This window comes from Poeciliopsis prolifica, unplaced genomic scaffold (genome assembly GCF_027474105.1).
Source record: "Poeciliopsis prolifica strain line A6 unplaced genomic scaffold, Auburn_PproV2 SCAFFOLD040, whole genome shotgun sequence".
In the NCBI taxonomy this organism is placed as follows: Eukaryota; Metazoa; Chordata; class Actinopteri; order Cyprinodontiformes; family Poeciliidae; genus Poeciliopsis; species Poeciliopsis prolifica.
The window spans coordinates 5666466-5687479 of NW_026562415.1; positions in this window are offsets into that span (position 1 = coordinate 5666466).

Sequence of the window (21014 nt, forward strand, 5' to 3'; positions counted from 1 at the left end):
CGCTCGTGCGTTTGGCAGCTTGGCAAGTCCCCCGTTCTTTTGCATATTCATGCGAGGCTTGCAAAGCTCTGACACCTCGATGAAAACACGGCTGATGGAAAGCAGTAAGACACCGGTCCTAAGCATCGGGCGGGAGACGTGTTTTTTTGTTTTGGTTTTATTTTGGGGGGGGTGTTGTTGTTGTTTCTTCTTCCACTGTCTAGGTTGTCTGAGTCAGACTGACTGCAGCGGAGTTAAAAAGCGCTACAGTAACAGGAGGCGTCATTGTGCTGCTCCAGCGACGGCTGCTGCTGATGAAAACGTACGCCTAAGAGACGGGAATTGTTTTTAATGAGGTGGAGTCATCCTCTCCCTGGAGAAATCATCAAAGTCTTTTCAGGATCTTTTTTTTTCTTTTTTTATTTCTTCCCCCCCCCCCCTCCACACTAGGTACGACAACAAAAACCAAAAACAAACTTCTCTGCGTGAATTATTAAAATATAAACCACTCAGCTTGACCATATTTGAACAGCATCTCCGAAAACCAGAGCAAAAAAGAAAAGAAAAAGCAAATTTCAAACTCGTTATAAAATGCTGTGCTTCAACAGAAACTTGGACTGAGTACGAAAATAATCAGACCGAGTCTGAGATACATTCATGGCTTCTTTTTTTTTTTTTTCTTGAGTTCAGTGATGCATGAAAACAGAAAAATGCATGATGTAAGAAGTGCAAGAAAGTACTTCACAGCATTTGAACTATTACTTTTACTGCATGTTTGCACAAACTGGGACTAAAACAGATTGATTTTGGTAAGGAGTCTCACCACCTGGAGCACCATTGCGTTGCGGGATAGGAAAAGGGTTATGTTGGTTTGTATCCAGCTATTTTATTTGTACGTATTGTGTTGTCCAGTTGATGGGAAGTTTGGGATGTGAGCTGGATAACTGCTTGCATCCTTCCTCTCGCTCTTTACCAATCTTTTGTCATTGTTGTTGCTCTTCTGTTGTTCAAGAGTGAGACATGTCGCGCCACCTCTGGCCTCCATCTCTGCAGGGCTTGTGCCTCTTGGGAGATGCTGACTCAGCGCCCGCTTAAATTTGGAAACAAATTACACTTTCCACCCATCGAAGCCTGTTATCGCTCCACGAGGAGGCAGAACAACCCGCCATTTGTCTCTCAGCGCGGAGACTGAATGAAGGGCCGAGTCGGCGATGGAAGTTCGAGAAAAGCTACAATGAAAAACAAAAAAAGAAGAAGACGAAGAAAGGAAGAAAGACGGAGCGAAGAACACTTGACTGGTAATTTTACTGTCAAACACCCACACTTTTGTGCAGCTTGGGCACAGATTTCTCCACGAGACACAATGCATGCAACGTTTATGACATCATTAAACTGGTTTTGCTTTGTGGTGTTCCGACTATATACTTACAACAGCCTGATGCTCCTCTCTGACAAAATTTACACAAAGACAAAACCAATAACAGAGGGAGAGAGTGTGGGTGTGTTTTTTTTTTTTCAAAGTCTATAACTCAGCTGTTCCTTTTCTCTGTCATACTTGGAAATGCAGGCACCGTGTGGGGGAGTGTGTAGCAGCGATAACGTAGTTGGAGGGCAGCTGTGTGTGCAACTATAACTTTGGCAGCTTAGGCAGACAGTAAACCAGTGGGTCTGGTTGCCTTACAGTGTAAATGGCAGATTTGGTCCAGTTTGCTTTGGCAGGATGGCTCCAATGTGCTTTAGGCCACAACATTCATGAAGGAGACAAAGATGATGATGAGAGCGATGAAAACCCTTACAGGAGTCAGAGGTAACCAGGGAAACAGCAACAGGTACAACCAATGAAAAACCAATACTTAAAGAACTGAATCAGTCTGCTGCACTCACAGCAAATATAATATCGACCCAGTTAAATGTTACGTTTGAAACAAATCAAGGTTCACATGTTTTATTTATTCAGCAATAAAGTTCCTTCTTCCTTTGAATTGATTTATTCAAAGGAAGAAGCTGCGACTCCTGGCCACCCCACAGCTAGTCTTACTCCCGTTTATTTGAATGAACTTCAGCGAGACATCACCCAGTCTCTGACACAAGTCTGAAGAAAGTTCACTTTCAGCTTTGAGTTTCGACTCTTTTTTTTTTTTTTTATGTACGGCTCTTTTCTATTCACCCAACACTCTGTGATGATGTGGGCTTTGAATCAGCCCCGGACTTTTATTTCTTTTCTTTTTTTTCGACCGGTGCTTGGCTGACTTATGTTTGGGGTCATTGTGATGACCCCAAACATAAGTATCCTCTTTTACCAAAAGAGGATGTTTTTGCTGAAAGAAATGGACAAAAACGTTGGGTTTACTGTTTGGCTATCCTTCTTCTTCTTCACCCAACACCCACAAGCCCTCTTTCCTTCACTCGTCTGTCTCCGATTTCGGCCCCTTCAGTGTCCAGGGACAGCTACCAATGACCTCAAGCCGCTGCGTATCAAGCAATCTTAAAAGACACCAAAGCAGGCAGAAGAGAAGCAATGTTTGTGCTTTCCATATCCGGACGACGTCCACTTTGTGATCGGCGGCACCTTGTCAACTCGCAGACGCCGTCGCCTCGGTGAACAAGCCGATCAGACGTGTCCCCGCCACTCCCGCTTCCCAACACCTTGGCAGGTGTGAGTGACAGCCGCTCGCTCTGCATGAACGCCAAGCAGACGCCGCTGAGTGACAGGGACGTCACTCGCACAACAATGCAATTAAAAGCTACAATAATTGCCTACATGAGAGCAAGCGAGGCTATTATGCTGTCAAGCGGCTTGAAGGGTTTAAGACAGCGGGATTTGCGAAGGCTCCTGCTGGATGATGGGAAATCAAAAATGTTCACCTCTGCAGCGGAGACTGCAGCCCCCTCCCCACATTGCTCGCATGTGGACAATGCCTCCTCTTCATAATCGTCTTTAACAACTGTCAGCAGTGTGTTTACAAGGCCGCTCAATTGAAATAATCTTGGAGCCCCTCGGAGCCATCTGGTGGTCAGCGGGAGAACTGCAGTGCAGAAAACTTCTCTCCAATTGCAGTAAAAAAAAAAAGCCTCGTTGTGCACCACTGAGCACTTTGACTCTCATGCTTATGAATTATACAGCTCTTAATCTTTTTTTTTTTTTTTTTACTTCCTTTTCATCATGTGCCCACTAACAGTAATCCAGCATAACAAAACATCCCAGAATGTACCTTAATTTGCAAAGACCATGTGAAATAGGGCTTGAGGGCTTAAGGCACTCGTGTGTAGTGAATCAATACACTTGTTGGCAAGATTACTCACTGTGCAGCCTGATCATACATATGCAAATGCTCTTTCATGATCCCGGCACAGTGAAAGAATTACAGCGAGCATCCGTCACACTGAAAGACACTGTACCGGCCCATATAATCACTCAGCTGAATTGAGGGCAAGCGGAAAGAAAGGAAGTGTTTTCCTTTCGTTCCTCTACCATCATTCAAAAAGCCGGGGTAAGAAAGTGCTCCCTGTGTACTGCTGCACAGATGCTTATGAATCATTTTCAAAAACACTTTTTTTTCTCCTTTTTTTTTTTTATTTCAAACACTCCACCCGCCGCTGTCCCCCTCCCCAATCCCCCCAGCCGTTATCGGGTGCAGCTTTTTTGGTAAATATTTGATGGTCCTGGCCTGGCATATTTGAGAAGCAGAGATCGTCCACGTGGAGTTGTTTTTAGGTCATTTCCGAGACCGTTCCTCTCCTACTTCTTCTCGCCTCGATTTCAACCTGCCCCCTCCCGCCTCCTTCTTCTTTCCAGCCTTTCAGCTTGCTCCCAGTGAACACTGCAAAAGGACAGGATGTGATAGGCAGGTGGAGATTTGTTTGAAATTTGCCCCAGTTCAGAGAAAAGGGAGTCAAGCTTGTTGTCTGTAAGTGTGTCGGGAGAGAAGTGGAGGGGAAGACTCCTGCCTTTCCATTTCCTCTCAAAGGATATGCAACTGATTCAGGGCTTTTTCCCCTCCCCTCTCTCCTATCTCCACATTAAACAGTGTGCCAACCTCTGTGATAAAGCAGGAAGGTAGAGATAACCTTGAGACAAGTGCGGGAAAGGAGCTGAAAATCCATCGAAAAGTTGTCACGTTGTTGTGTGATACTAAAAAACTCAAAGGCGTGCCAAACCAATTTGCAAAGCATGGCGTGTGCAGTACAAAGAACACTTCAGAGTTGACAGAGAGTCATATTTCAGTCAAGTTATTTTTACTCTCCTCTCAGGGCACATTTTTAGCAATGTTCAGTTCGACTTCCGATTCACAACAAGCGCGGCTCAATTCACAATACGGTTGTGTGCAGATGTGGTTTTATTCCAAAACAATCCGTTTAGGTCATCAGATTTACATGCAGTCCCACGTAGCACAATCCAAAAGCACATTTTAATAAAACGGTAATTCCTTTATTGTGAAAATAAACATTCTCGGGCTCCGGATGTGCGGCCATCTCTAAATGAGCGCTAGAAAGGAGACAGAGCTCGAGTTGTTTCGTACAGAAAATCAAATTTACAGGCAGTACAGGATTAATGGCTGAAACACAGAAGCACTGAACCCGGAGTACTTTCCACAGCAAGGAAAACAGAGTACACAGACAGCAATTAATGACATCAATACTTTGATTATTGGTTTTTGTTGAGAAAGGCAACACATAGAAGTGCTTCCTACAGGAAAGAAAAAGCGAGAAGATTAACCGTCATCAATGGCAACAACCGTTTCATCCAGCACTTCATTCGGTAAAGAAAAAACGCAGAGGCCTGGGACATACTCACATTTCTTAGCAACAATCAGGGAATAAACACCCAAATACTGATCTACAGTTACTTTCTATGTGAAAGAGTATTAAAGATGATACATCAATGGCTCAATTATGGGAAATTGATCGGCTAATTAAACATGGAAGAAGCGAGCCTCCTCCTGTGCTACGACAATTTTATCTGAAATCAAACCAATCAGACCACATTTTTTTCCAGGAAAAAGCTGCTTCCTCTCACCACCTCATTGTCAAACCACCTTTGCTTATTAACGCTAAAGACATCCAGGATGATGCATTAAGGTTACCGCGTTCGCGGCCTGTCAACCACCGAGGACATAAGGTGCACCGAAAAACAGAAGCAAACTCAAAACTGCTACACGGCTTCAACCCCGGGGCTCATCGATCAGTAGAAAGCACATTTTAAAAAATCAGGAACTGATCTTCCCTCTTTCTAAGCTCTACTTGGCTGATGTTAACAATATAATGCAGCAAAAGTGGAAAATGTTGCTTCTTAATTTTTTCTTGCCTTTCACATGCGACACAGGTTGACGCAGGTTTCAAATAATTTGCCGAGACATAAGAACGAGGTCTGCAGTTGGGAAGAGTGAAATCTAAGGGCATACTTCTGGAAGCACTGTGTGTACAGGTGTGGAGTCCCTTTGGGCGGGCAATCCCTCAGGGCCGGCTGAGAGAAATCCGTGTGACAGTCTGCAAGCCAGAGACACTCGGAGCGAGAGAGCCAAGAAGTCGGCTTTGTTTTGCTAAGATCTGTTACGGTTTACTTGTCAGCCACTAGGTAAAAAACAAAGTGGCTACCTCATTAATTTAAAGGAGGAAGTTAAATAGAACATCTGTGTCAGACTCCACTCATTTGTATGTTAAATTAAGGAGCCTAATAACCTTAATTCAATGGGACAGCTTGACAGTGTGCACTGAATTATTCCCTGGAAAGAATTAAGATTTCTTTAGGAAAAACCAATCCCTATGAAGAACAAGTATTTGGTTTTGAATCAAATATTTTTTTTACAACTATTAGAAGTGTTTGGAAGCTACATAGCAGCTTCATCTGGATTTCAATACCATGAAACAACATTTTTGTAATGAGATGTGAAACCTGCAGTAACCAGAACTGAATATTACCAAAGATATTCTCGCATTTCCTGATTTGGGTTGCAATCTATGCCAGTTCAGATCTGGAATGGAAGAGTCAGAAACAACTTCAGTTGCTTTGATCATCAGTGAGCTTGAGAAGTGCTGATTTCTCTAATCTGATAAAAAGACTTGACTCAACGTCTTCCAGGCAAGGGAGGAACCATGTATCTCAGAGAGCGAAGCAACTGTTCACTCTTTTAGAGTGATCGCTGAAGGACGTGAAGGCTGGAGCGTTGGATCCATGAAGTTTGAGTGATAGTGCCTGGAAGGCATTTAGTGGAGAATGAGTCATATGGAAGGGGCAACAGAACCTCTGAACTGGTAGGACTGCACAAGTGCATGTAGTTCTGGCTGGTCAGGCAGAAAAACCACAAAGCAAGAAACCAGGCATGTAAGATGCAATTTATGCTGTTATGTATAATGTAATGGACTGCCTTGCCAAATATTGCGTGTCAGTCTTTGATGCGTCACCCTGAAATGCACAGAGGCTGGACAGCTAAAGAGACTCCAGCCTTGGATGGATTTATCAGGGAAAGGATCCCTGTGCGCGGCACCTTGGAGCGTTGGCCTCTGCTAAGGTGTGTCCTTGAGCAAGACACTTCACCCGCCTTGCCTGCTCCTCATGATTGGAAACTTCCTCGAATCTATCTCCAATTGTGTTCAAGCTGCACTTTTAAAAATGGTCTTATGCATCTTGTGACAGACAGGTAATCTATGCTCTTGCCTCAGACCCACTGATCGCGAGTTACACACCGGCTACATCACCTTTATTTAAGGTTAGAGAAAAGGTGGCGAATATGCAACAAGCTTTACCAAGGAGTCTCAATGTGGCAGTAAGAGAAGAGCTCATATGAGAAAAACCATTTCCGTGCTGAAATCTGTTGTCCCATGGGAGAACTGCACGGGTGACGAGACAAGGGCTAACACTGTAGAGGCAGTAGACCAATTTCCATAAAAATGCAGCAATTGTTCACGTTTCACCCAAAATCGCTGATCTCACCGGTCCTTTGATGGAGCCGCTGTACCGGATTCAATCTCGGCTTTTCTCATGAAATGGAGTCATTGAGAGAGTTTCTGATAGGAGAACAAAAAGAAAGAAAAAACAGACATTTTGTCAGGATGACTTAACACTTCTCGACGGCACTTTTTACAGCTACATTATCAGAGTTATTCACTGTGTTGCTTCTTCTGGCCACCCACACTTCAAAGCGAGGGCGAGAGAAAGAGAGAGATGAGATGGAGCGCATTTCTTTTATGCGCGTCTTTGTAAATTAACATGAGGGGAGGGGAATTTGCTAGCACCATGCGATAGGTTATTGAAAAATCATTCTGCAAATCCAGGCAAACACAAATTAGATTCGAATGAGCCGAGTCTAAGGTATGGTGGAGGAGATGTTACTCTCTGTCTTCATATTCATTTCTGACTGAATCCCAACAAAAAAACAAATCTTTTCTTGGACTCTTTCTGAAATGCTGTAGCTTTTAACTTCTGTTCAGAGCAACAGCGAAATTGTCTTGTGTTTGCAGATGGCGGGCCATCTGATTAGGTGCCTCAACACCTTAACTCTGCTACATAGCAACAATGTGTGTAGGTGTAATGGTGTGTTTGTGTGAAGACGATAAAGACACATAATTCTTCTTTTCATCTGTTTCTGTGTTAAACGTTCGTCTACCACTAACCCAGTTGGGATTACTCGACATATCCGACCATTATATCATCATCTGTGCTCTTTAATTTAAGAATTCCCGTAAATATTTACATGTTGTGTTAATATGGAATTTCTTTTGCTACACTGCATGGAGAAAAGAGTCACACAAAGATACTTATTGCAGGCTCGGTAAGAAAAATGTTGAACACAACTGAAAAAGTGTCAAAGTATCCGTTATATTGTACAATTATGAATAAAAACGAGTGCTTTTGCGCTGGTGTGGTAATCGCGCCGCTTTAGTCAGAGAGCAATGCAATGCCTGTCACTGAAAAAGCAAATATGAGCTCATTTTAAAGGCAGTTTAAAGAAAATAGTCCGGTAGTTTTTTTTTTGTCTTGGCGGTCACATATGGATCGAGTCGGGGATCTCTCCCTGAGAAAAGCCATGAAACCATATTGTAATGTCACGGTATAAATAAGGCAACGTAAATGTGTCATCTTTTTTTTAAAGGGAACTCCAAGCTCTTTCGGTCATTATGAATGTGTGAATTAAGTATGCATACCTTGAAGTGAAGTATCATTCACTGAGGCTGCATACTCCCTCACCACCCAAATACTCAATGATTTATTTCACTTTCCTACTCTACCCTTGTTCAGGGTTGCAGGATGGCCTGGGGCTATCTCAGTTGTCGGGTGAGAGACAGGGCAGGTCAATGCCTGAGACAAAATAAAATGGTGATTTTATTTAATAAGCAAAAAAAAACATCCAAACCTAGCTCCCGCTGTATGAAAAAGTAATCTTTTTCTTGTTAAATCATAAATTAATTATGATTCAGGGTGTTTTCACTCCTGATGGCTAGACTTGGTAAGATTGGGGCCAATCTTACTGCTGCTACATGTCCAGTTGGTGCGGTTTGCTTTCACACTGCACTGTCTAAAGAACGACCAAGAACTACTGAAGGAAACGACACAAAAACCTGCGAAGAAGACGTGATGTCAACTTTCTTCTTCGCCAAATGTCAATGAAGTAGCGTCAGATTTGAGTGATTGTAGGATTTCTCTTTTGCCATTGGTGAAAGACCACAAACGCTTTTGCACATTAGATGATAAAAGATGATACGAGTACCTCTGTCATATTTAGCAGTGGTTCAAGCATACTTGAACCATTCAAGTACACGCGTGTACACACATGCAAAAATCTATCAGAAATCTCTGAAAAAGACTGACATCCAAAGGATTTTTCCATAAGCTGATATTTCCTGTAGGTCAAGTCATGCTTGAAACCGACTGCTGCTGGTGCATGTAGCTTTCTGCACCTGCAGCGTAATCAGATGTGATGGTTAAAGGCTATTTGTGCAGCTGCAAGTGGTACAAGCTATATTTTACAAAGTTTGCACACTTGGTTTAGCTTGTGCTCATTGGTTTGCATTAAGAGTCTGTGTTTTGTGCGTGCTGAAAGGCTTTGGAGAGAGAGCTCATTGACAGACGTTGGAGGACGGTCTACAGGGAGCAGCTCAGCTCATGCACAGCGGTGCTGCGGGACAGTGTCAGGTTACCCTGCGTCACTGCGCCCAGACAGCTGCGGAACAGTTATTTTCGATCATATATAGCGTAGGTGTGTGGATTCCTGCCACACCAAAGCGTTGAGCACATCATTTCTTCAGCGTGTTTCTCAACAGGCCTGCGTGCACAAGAGCTCTCCTTTAAAGCCGATCCTCTGTGTGTTGGATATGCGGGGGAGGAACGGGACGCCCCCGTCCTCTTTAATGTCTCGCGTTCAGAACAACGAGGTCGGGCACGTGAGCACAAAGCTTCAGACGCGCCTCTTCCCCCAAGGTGGCGACGCACGTCGAGCAGCTGGGCTTTTCCCTGCAGTGAGCTGAAATCCACCGGTGATTAACCCTGCGTTACCAAACCCAATGTGTTATCGTGTGGAATCCAGAGCCTCCGGCCTGCACTGACTCACAGTGTCGCCTCGTAAAATGCACCATTAAACAATTATGAGGCTCTGTGAATGCGCCCCTGGACCAAAAACACTATCGGCAGGCGCTGTCGTCTTTGGTGGCGGGTAAATGGAGGGGGGAGGAGTGAGGGGGTTGGCTTTCATATAGGTTACGTCTCCTGGGCTGATTATTGCCAATTGATTATTGACCCATAATCTCTGTGCTTCCTGGATCTGCATTTTTTGTGTTTAGAGAAGCTATAAAAGGCTTTAATGCTGTCCAAGGCTGAGCAGCTTGCAAATATTGAAGTTGTGCAGGTTGCGAGGAATAATATGTAAATCAACCAATCAAGTTTACTGGACACTTCGACAACAAGGCAGTTCGAATGCTTGTAGATCATAAAAACACCAAATATATATATATATATATATATATATATATATATATATATATATATATATATATATATATATATATATATAAACATCATCCAATTGAGAAATCAGTTACAAAAATATAACATTTTGTCAGTGATTATGGTTTAAAAGCAACTCTAGACATGTAGGTAGTTTTTAAATAAAGCAACTTCACCATTTAATAACTTCTCCCAAGAACTTGGAAGATATATTTTAAAAATATATTTGCCCTACAATATTCTTTCCACACATACTGTCACATTAAACCAGACACGACTTATTTCCATCAGCAGCAGACCTGAGAGAGCGTCGGTTTGTCTGCAACAGGATGCATCGTTTTAGACGTCCTGCTAGTAGCATTGAAGTTGCAGTATTTTGCATTTCCTCAAAACAGTGTGCATAAAGATGTTGGGAAAGAAGTTTGGCACCAGGTTAAGGAGGGGGAATAACATATGTTTACCTAGTGTATGGTAGTAGACCAGCTGAAGGGATGACGGTCACCTTTTCCATCAGGAAATCTGTCCCTTTGCGACCAAAAACCAAATGTTTTTCCTACAAAAACTGGAATCACCATGGTCGTGTCTCAGATTCTGTTCATTTCATTCATGTGGCAAAATTCCAAGTTTCCAGAAACTCCTCGCTTAAGTTGACTTTCCATCGCATTTTTACTTTTGTATAAAGCACTCAAGAAGCTTCTGCAGATAGAAGAAACATCTTGGCATGATGGAGTAAGCGAGAGGCAGCCTGAATAAGAATTTGCCCCCAGTCCAACTGAGCAGCTGGCGTTGAGGGTTGATGTCTTGCTTCTGATCGGGAATGAAGTGCTGCAGTTGTCTAAAGTTTAGACGCTTTTTGAGTTTTAGTTCCCGAGTATAGATGGACCAAATTGTATTATTTATGTGGAGCTGTGCAGCGTTGAAGCTTTTGTAGCGGTGTGTTTTGGTGAAAAGCTAGCTGACCCAAAAGAAAAAAAACGATCAGTTTTCCCACCAATATCTGGCTTAATCTTGATGGTGCTTTAAAGGATAACATCTCAAATATAAGAAGGTGGTATTGAAAAGAACTCGAGGTGAAAAGGAAAACTCTATGCAGGCAATAAAATGTTCCATTCTGAGTTTGTTGCCTTCTACGTTGATGATGTTGTGAGCGGCACATGAAAGCATGTCATAATCAAAGCTGAAAGTGGTTTAAAAAAGATAAAGCATTTCTGAGGCAGGCGGCGCGTCGGTTCAAGGTGTGCACACTTAAGCGTAAGCTGGCGTAAATTTTAATGCGTCCTTCAAAAATGACACAAAGCCGGCATTTTCAATTACAGTACACAAAGACTTCCATGTCAGACTTACACTGACATGGATAGCTTATCAATTCGATTCGGCTCATTTACATGACGCAACTTCACTATGAATGCCGTCTCGAGGCCCGTTTGAAACCATATAGACAGACATTTGTTGTTGTTTTTAATCGATTTCAGTTTGTTCAAATTAGTTTAAAGGTTTTCTATCTAAAGAAACTCAGCGGACTCCTTGGTGAGCACGGAGTGACGGTGAACTGTTGCTTGCATTGAGTCCTTGACCCTGACCCTCAGTACCCTATGCTAAGTTTTGAAGAACTTTGGTTCTGTTCTGTCACCAGTTTCCAATTCGTCATATTGGGTGTATTCTGCATTTTAGTACATTATTTTTACCCAATTACTTTAAATTTCTCTGCTGCCAATTCTTGTTTATCTCAATTTTGGACACTTTGTTTTATAACCTTTTCTTTACTTATGGTTTGGCCCGACTCCTGCCTGTTTTAGGGTCGTCCATTAATAAATAATGTGATTTGGACTGGTTATAACTTATTTAAGTATATAAATCATAGCTTGTGACATTTTGAATACCAAGAATATGCCAATTAATTATAGAAAAATAAAAATTGGCAAGATGTAAAATTATTCAACAGTCTGCTTTTAACCTTGCTTTTGCAGGATCCTTGTGAGTTTTAGCATAAGAGCTATTTGTGCAGCCAAAGCAAAGTTACAGCATAGCCAAATCATCTTTAAAATGTATTCCTCACACTTGTCTGAAATCCGTTTCAGAAGTTAACACCAGAAGCAGAACCAAATCAAGTTTCCAGGGACTCCTAAAGCTGATTTAAACTGTTCTTCGGTGTGTTGCTGTACTTCTGGTTCTGTACTAACCAACTGGATAATTCGCCTGTCGACATCGAGTGATCATTTTAGACATTAGTCCCTTCATTTCAGGCATCGGCAGTGATGCCCACGAACGAGTCAAGTCGTCGCAGTCGCCTGATTGTTTTTTGATTTGAGTTTCACATTGCTGGCACAGCACCTCTCCAGGTCTCTCAGGGTGGGCCAGCGGCTCATATCCTCCTACATTATCGGAGCTCGTAATCCTCCCAATAATGCAGTATTTTATTGGTGTCAGATCGCCTGCTTGTAAAATGGTGTGTTGCCTTCATCACCCCTTCCTCTGCTCCTCCTCCTCTTGTTCTTGATTCATTTGCGATACAAAACATCTCTGTATTTCTGTTTTGCAAAGGGAAAGAAATGGGTTTTGCTTCTCGTCTGCGACTAGCTGTCATTTTTGTTATGAGAAAGTCTGGGCATTCTGACAGAATATTCAAGGCCTGTGGGTGTACAGATGTGGCTGTTTTAACTCTAAGGAGATAATAAGGTCAGCAGAACCAGCAGAACAATGTGTAATCATGAAGGTCAGAAGTTCAGTCCCAGAGCGAAATGTCATGCTGGTAACACTAAAGTAGATGGCCTCTTAACTCTGCAGCGTTGCGCAACTCTTTGGTACAGCAGACACCATGACTGACGGCTTATTATGCTCCCTAAGCCTCAATTACAGCATGAAATCTTATCTTCCACAAGTCTCTCCTTCAAAACATCTGAAGGGCAATCAGCCACACAAGGAGTCAGGACGGGAGAGAAACTCAAAGAGAGGTGTCTGTTTTCTATAAAACGTCTTCACCTCTATTTTTTCTTCTTTTTCTTCTTCTTTTTTTTTTTTGTTTCCATCATACACATGATTTCATCCGCAGACCCTATTAACCCACAGGATGAACTTTCGTTCCCCACTCCGGTCCCCTCATCTCTGTGTGTGATGAGGGAGGAAGGGTCAGGTGTTTTTATCCTGAGCTCAGTGAGGATCTTGTCATGCTGGTCCCCAGAGAGGTGGCGGTAATAGCGTTTTTGAGGGAGAAATCATGGGGCGAGGTGCAACCGGCAGGCCAAGGTCAGCGTGCTGGATCTGCAACTCGTCTGCCAACGAGACTCCAAGACCGCGGCGTTTTGAGAATCTGTGCTCCCAGCGCGGCTGGCTTCCTCAATTAGTTGCAAGGAACGCTGAATGAGAGCCGATCGCGGAGGTTTTCGCTCGCGTGTCTGTGGATGATAAAATGGTAAGGTTGGATAATTGTGAGACTTCACAACGCGATTAACATATTTCTCTGTTAATGACCTTGTTGAAAACGATCTCGTACAGATGCGACCATGTATCACAACACTAATAACTTTCAAGTAATTTAATCACGTAATTAAATTTCTTGATCATGTAATCAAAACCATATGGCGCATTGGAACAGCTGTGTATTGTAAGGCAGCCAGTTCCTTAACTCACTGTGTTGGCGCTCTTCTAGAGGGAGACGACCACTAGGGGCGCTAGTTCCCCCTTCACACTACACTCCATTTGAATAAAAGGAATGCTGTTGTTGAGTTCATCTTCACTAGTGTTTTTGATGTTTCTGTTTGTAGCTGACATTGGAAAAAGGTGATAACGGAGATGCCATTCCTCAAATTTCTGCTTATTTTAAGTCTTAAGTGAGACTTTCTTAAGTGTTTTGATTTTGGATTCTTCCATGTTTTGATGCTTTTTTGATAAAATGACACATTAAGAACTTAAAATCATCACACAATGTGTCTCTCCCAGCTGCTCTTATCTTTGCAAATGCATAGCAATTAGTTGTTCCTATGCAGCTAATTCTTTTTTCACCACTTATTTGTTTAAGTGGTGAAAAAGCTTTACTGAATATGTATTCAATTCAGAAAGTTGTGAGTTTTTTGTCGCTCCAACACTTATGTTGTGTTTTAAATAATGTTGGTATTCGGCAACAGACATGCAAATTAAATACTTCAAAATTAATGGGAGGTTTTTTTTTTTCGATCTGAAATGGAGATTGATTTAATTATTTGGCATATTTGAGTCAGGTATTTGGTTTGTTAAAATTTAAATTGACTTTAATATTTAAATTGTTTGGGTGCTCTGAAACACAGAAGTGTGACAAACATGCACAAAAATAGCAAGTCAGGAAGTGCCGCAAGTACTTTTTCACGACAATGTAATATACTATTAACATAGTTAATGTTAATGTTAAACTGACATACTAGTGTTATACAAAACACTAATTTTGATACCTAGTGGCAGGCACCATGCACATTTCTCTTTTATGGAGCCAATTCTTCTGTATATTTGCTGCACACTACTCATTTTGGCAAATAATTATTTTCACATTAGTAATTTTTTTTCATGTGGTTGCTGCATACATGGAGTTGATATTAGTAAGAATATCAAATGAAATATATTGGTATCAGAATTGATATTGATGAAAGCTTATCCAATTATGATTGGTCTGCAAGGTTGCAGATAAATCAGAAAGCTCCGATAAATACAACTGCTTTAGGAGAATGCAAATAAAATAAGTATATTGGCTGGAATTTGTTGTGTTGAAATTAGACCACAAAGAAACATTACTGTTGTCAAAAGTGACAGGAAAATAGAAGAGTCTAGATATAGTCACAGTGCAATAGGCTATAAATAGGTGAGGATCTAACTGATGTCTGCTTTAACTAGAATAACCCTAACAGAGTAAAAAGGAAGGTGAGAAAGATGTAAGGAGAAATAAGAGAGGCATTATGTCCAATGCAGCAACCTCCAGAGAAGAAAGGGAGTCTGAACGCAGAACTTCACCATTGGTTCTCGGATGGCTTTTTTTTCTGTTAGTAAATGAAATCATCATTTGAAAAACTGCATTTTAGATTCACTCTGGTTATCGATCAAAGACATTTTCAATAACAGCATCCAGCAAAGGAAATTTGTAAGCGGGGCGAATACCTTTTCACAACACTGACTTGTTGCTCTTCTTTCATGAACAAAGAGCAACGCGTCATGTAAACACTGCATGCGAAAGGACAAAAGTCAGTTTTTGCCTCGCGGGTTGTTGGGTGCAGTTCACGCTGTTACTTCTGTTGTTACTTTTTTTTTAAGGAGGTGATGATTTCAACTGCTGATTCCTCAGCACTATGAAAGGTTGTGCTGGGTGAACGTCATGAAACCTGAAAGAGAGGTCGAGCAGAAGAAAGGGACGAACCCGATAAATCATGGATCAGTTGCTTTTAAAACCAGGAGGTACGGTATTGGTCCTGGTGGTGCTCTGCATCTCGCAGGTGTTATTCTTGTTTGGGAAAACACGGCACCTGTTCATTTGCGAGAGTTAACCTTCTTGACCCAAACTCCTCTCAGGTGTGATAATACAAGGTGTTTGAAAAGCCCTGACCTCAACTACGGTGCTGTGCAGATTTTATTTTTCTGTTTCAAATTTTACTTGGAGAAAATATCATTTTGGAATGAAGTTTTACAGAAAAAATGAAACATTAACACACTTACGACTTAGTAACTAGACGTGACAGCTGTCATTAACTGTTGCTGACAACTGGCATTACGTCTAGGCATGTTTGCCTTTTAATTATATTATTCTGAAGGGCTAAAGGTCATGCTATTATTTTAATAGCACAACAAAAAATGTAACACTTCAGTCCAATTTGCACAATAATTTGGAACACGGTGTAATTGAAGGAAGAACATTTTTGAAGGATTTGACTGAAATACCAAACAGGATTCAGATCACTCTTTCATTAAGAAAAGCTTTCTGTATTTATCCGACTTCAGTAGATTAACATTTTACTGCACAGAAGTCTGCTTTTGGGCAAATGTCATTTAACAGATGTGGGCATCTTTATTATGAAATTACAATGAATGCAAAGAGCTTAGTTAATTAAAAAACAAAACAAAGAGTATACAGTCTTTTCCAGTCCAACATTCACGAGTAATAATTTTGTTCTAATTAGAGCTAAAGCCTTTACATGCATCAACACTAAGCCTCACTGAGGTAGATGGGGTAATTTACATGTTGCTTTGAGTTCTCACGTAACTTCCTGGATTTTCATCCTCTAGAGTACTTTTGCCTCCTATTCACTCCTGCTCCATGTTTTCACAGACTTCATACAGGCCTTGTATTGCATGTGCGTCAGGATTAGCTGCTGCTCGTGTCGCACAGCTGCTGCTCGTGTCGCACAGACAAACAACATCTCTGCCTGCTTTAGATATCGCTCTCTTAAAAGTCATTTCCGCAATGCCTTCGACCTGCCTGCTTTAAGGCTGAGTGAAATGTTGAAGCCGAGGTTTTTACATGCCATTTGATGAAGAATAATTTCCTCCTTCCTTTTTATTTCTACCCAGTAGCAGTTTAAAGGAGCCCGAGCTGTCAGAGGCGATCCGCAAGGATTTACACCAAGGGAGCGACACGGTGGATGACAAGGGTTGTGAGATAGAGGCGAAGATGATCGAGAACGAGAACAAGGAGCTTGTCTTTGTAATGGAAATGAATAGAAGTTTAACGTCATTTTCTCCTCGGAGCCCGGCAACACTTTTCTTTACCCCAAACACCAAGAAACCCGCCGACTCTTTGAAGATCAAATGCAACGCTCCCATTCTAATCCTCCTTCTGACATGATACCCATTTGCATCTGCAGTCTCACAAAAGCGAAATCAGGATCCCTCACATACTGGCCGAGCTCTTTGTGAAACGTAAAAATTGGCGTGAAAACCCGCGCGTCACGTCAGGTGGCGTTCAGCCAGACTTTGTGATCTTACCCTAATATGTGGAGGAAACGCAGGGCGAGTGTTTGTTTTGAATGCATCATGCCTCCGATTACAAAAAGACCCGATGTTGTTTTTCTTTTATTTGTTCCCAAAATCCATCATTATCCTGTTAGAGGACTCAGTTGAGGTTTTACGGCAAAGTCCACAAGGTTTTTCAGCTAAAGTTTTCTTGTACTTTGAAGAGCTCGTGATGCCGTGTGCTCTTAAGGACACATTTTCTCTTATTTTTACCATTTTTAAGAGAGGGATAAAACACTCATAAAAAGCAATTGATGTTTTTTTTTTTTTTTTCTCCAATGTGCTCTGAAAATGGCAGGTAAAACCTGAGTGGTATGTTCACTTGTGTTTCGTAATTTGAAGAATGGCTTATACAAATAATTTTATTTTTACCATCAAAAACAAATAGGTGATCAGTTAAAAGTTGGTTTATTTAAGCTTTAATTAAGAACTATATATATATATGTAAATATTTTTTTGAGAAATTGTTCAGAGAGCCTCTTCAACTTTCCCACTAAAATTTTTTTTAAATTTCCTGCAAGACTTTTCGCACTGAAATGCAGATTCACTTCTTTTAGATGGCAGGTATTCATTTTCTGTCCAGAAAATCTAGAACTTCAACACACCTTGAACTTTTTTCTTATACTTTTTCACATTTTAATAGATAGTTAAGTGATCGCCTCACCTTAGCTTCGGTTATGCTTCGTTTCAGTATATATTGGCCTGCTGGAGGCTCTAAAGGTCAAGGTGCTCTCTCTATAGCCCTAAAAATATCTGTCACATTTTAAATATTCACTTTATTCTAATCTCCACCAGGGGCTGTCCAAGTATCACCCTCCATTCACTCATTCATTATTCACCGGTGCATAAATAAAGGCCGCAGGACAGAGGGGAAAAAAACGTGGTTTTTAAGTAAGAGTATCTACTCATTTTTCTGTCAGCAACCTGCAATGAATGTGCAGAAACATTTGAAATCAGATATTTACACATGCCACATAAAAAATAAACCAAACTCTTTTTTTGTTCTTATTTTCTCACATTAAATCAGACTAAACGTCTCCAGATCAATTTAAAAATCATTTTATTTGCTTAATGTCTGAATAAAGACCTGAAGAAACTTTAAAAAAATAAACAATCTTTTTTTATAAACAAAGTTTATGTAAAGTACACTTTAATTACTTTATTCTTTGTGAGTGGGTACAATATCTCACTTGCAACATTTTGTACCAAAACATTTTCACCTCTGGATGAATGAACCAATCAGAGACTTACAAAGCATGACATCATGACTTTGGCTCTTCCCGTTTTTTAAGCGGTGAAACATTTTACCCAAGTCGATCAATGTCTTAGTCAATTCTGCCAAAATACCAGCAAAATTTATGTAAAACTTCTGAATATGAAGAGTTTATATTGGCATGTGGCAGGTGTTTAGAAACAATCTTGGTTACTTTAACTGACACAAAATATGAAAAAAATTCTCCAATTTGTCTCACAGTGACAAGAAGCAGTTTTCAGTGGTGTATTTAGACATCTGGTTCATAACATAACTACTATAGCTAAGTTATGGCAACGTGAAGTATAGATTATGCGGAGAACATACAAACATAAACACAAATTTTCTCCATGTGTCATTTTTGTGTTGCTTTTATACCGAACAGATGGCCCTGCTGTCAGCGGACGCAAACATTTCACTCAGCGTCCCGTTTGCCCCGACTTTGACTCTCGTGTGGAAATCATATCAAACGTCTATCGGCCCGCCGCCGCCGCCTCCTGCGTCTCCAACTAACAGGAAGTAAGCCGTGGCGGAGATCATTTGCTCGTAAATGTCTCGACTCCGTCCAGATTCCTGATATATGTGCGTCTTTATGGTCGTTGACGCGGCAGCGCCGGGTATCATGGGAACGGCTCGGCGGAACATCTGTAATGGGAGGTGCCAATTATTTCCCAGTGAAAGCCCATCTCTAACACATCTTTCTTTGCCGTGTCCCAAAGCTTCATTCCTGGGCTCACACATTGCGTTTTAACGCTTTTATTTTCCGCATTACATCATGTTTTATGACCAGTCACCATCCCGGTTTCCGTGGGGTGAAAATGTATTTGCAGTTGATGTCGACAGCTAGTTCTGATAGCTCAGGTATAGAGCTTTGTTTTCTTTTTGTTATTCCTTTTGTAGACTCTGCGTATTTGGAGAACCCTGCTCGTCTGACAAAGGATGTTCGGTTGTAATATGCAAGCCCGAAGCAATAAATAATTTCCACTGATGCATCTTTAAAGAAAAGAGCGAATGCTATATTTCAGGGTAATGATGAAAGAATGTACAAACATTTCTCCTCGTAGGAGCCGAGTGCAGAAATGCTTTGATGTCACGCAAACCTGGCGTCAAAGAGATTTTTACCTTTAAGCCACAGTTCTTCACACAAACGCACCAAGCCAGACTTTCTGACAAGGCTCCATATGCTCTTGACTCATTTCAGCAGTTTGCAGCGAAAGTCATCGACTGTGTTTGATTTGTTAGACCCAAAGCTGATGCGGCTGATTCACCTGGGTACTGGTTACGGGGGTCTGAACATGTCAATCAGAACCTGAGCCTGGTGAGCCACAGGAAGGTATTACATTGTTTTGCTCCTTTTTTTTTACTTTTTGTCTTTCAAATGCTGCGAAAAGATATAATTTTACACATTTGAAATGGTCTCGCGATGTTCATAAAACACGTTAATTAAACTTTATGAAGAGCCAGGTCAAAACCGTTTGTCTCCTATTGCTGATTACTAGGCTTAATCATGTAGTTCAGGACATAGATCAGTTATTCTGATAATAGGCAAAGATATCAGACCTGCTTATGAATAATCACTTACTAATGTATAAATCTATCAATATGTATTTTGCATCTGACTAAAATATAAACCTCTTATTTACAAGATATAGGCACTGAATTGATTCCACTTTAAATGGTAAACAAAAAGATTTACACTTTGAATATTTTACTTTTTACTTCATAATCAAATGCAAAGACACGTCATTGATCCCAAATGGAAATTAAATGTTGTAAATATCATTCATGGTTCTTCAAAGAGTATCTGAAGAGGCTGAGAGCGATGGACAGAATTTCCTGCAGCAGTCAGTGTTACAGGGCCTAACGAGAAGCTTCTGACTGAACACGACGAGCTTGTGTAGAATATGCTTAGGTTTCTCCACAGGTTTCTTGATTTTTATGTATATTCCGTGTGTAATGTGAAGTTCTGTCAGATAATTTGCCTCATTTGATGTAATTTTTATCATACTTACATAAATATTCATGCAGGATGAGTCAGATAAAGTAATTCGACTCCAATCTTTGTTTAAAGACATTAAAAAGTTTGTAATTTAAATCTTTAAAATAAAATGAGATGTTTTTTCACCTGCATAATATTATACTTTTGTTTAATCTAATCTTTGTTTAATCTTACTTTTGTTTAATCTAAACTGGACTACTGTAATTGTTACTAGGATTTTGCTCCTGCTATAAAAGCAGAATTTATTTTGTTATTGTACACGTCTTTACCAGGAGTGCCAATGAAACTGTAGATCCGTAACATAACAGTAGAAAGCTTAGAGCCATTGTAGCAGTGGGCATGGTAAGAAAGCTGTGCATGAAAGGAAAACTTAAAAAGAAAGCAATAATTCCTCTTTATTTCCCCTACCAGAATGCCTCCTTTGCAGGTGCTTTTTTTAGAGACACCTAAAGGGAAGGGGAGAGCAATTCGAAGGATTCAAGAAGGTCTTTACCCAGGATGCCTCGGGTATGTGGAATGCAACCCAACTGGCTGAAAATCCGAGATACCGCTCATCCATCATAAATGCACCAGAGTCAGGCTGCAGCAGCCATTAATCCATTTCAACATGGCGTTAATAAACCTTATCAGGACGACGCCGGCTGCACATTCAACGACTAAGACTTTGCAGCAGCGCTGGCTTCACGCAAGTCGGCAGCGGCCTTTTATCTGAGTCGAAACAATGTGATGAAATGAGAAAAACACCGCAGCTTTGTTAAAAAAACATCAGTATGATGTCAGAGCTGTCATAATTACTTCTGATGGGTTTTCTCTGATGTAACACTTTGGAGATGCGTAATATCGATAAATATGAGAGAGAGTATGGGGGGGTGGTTTAGCCTCAG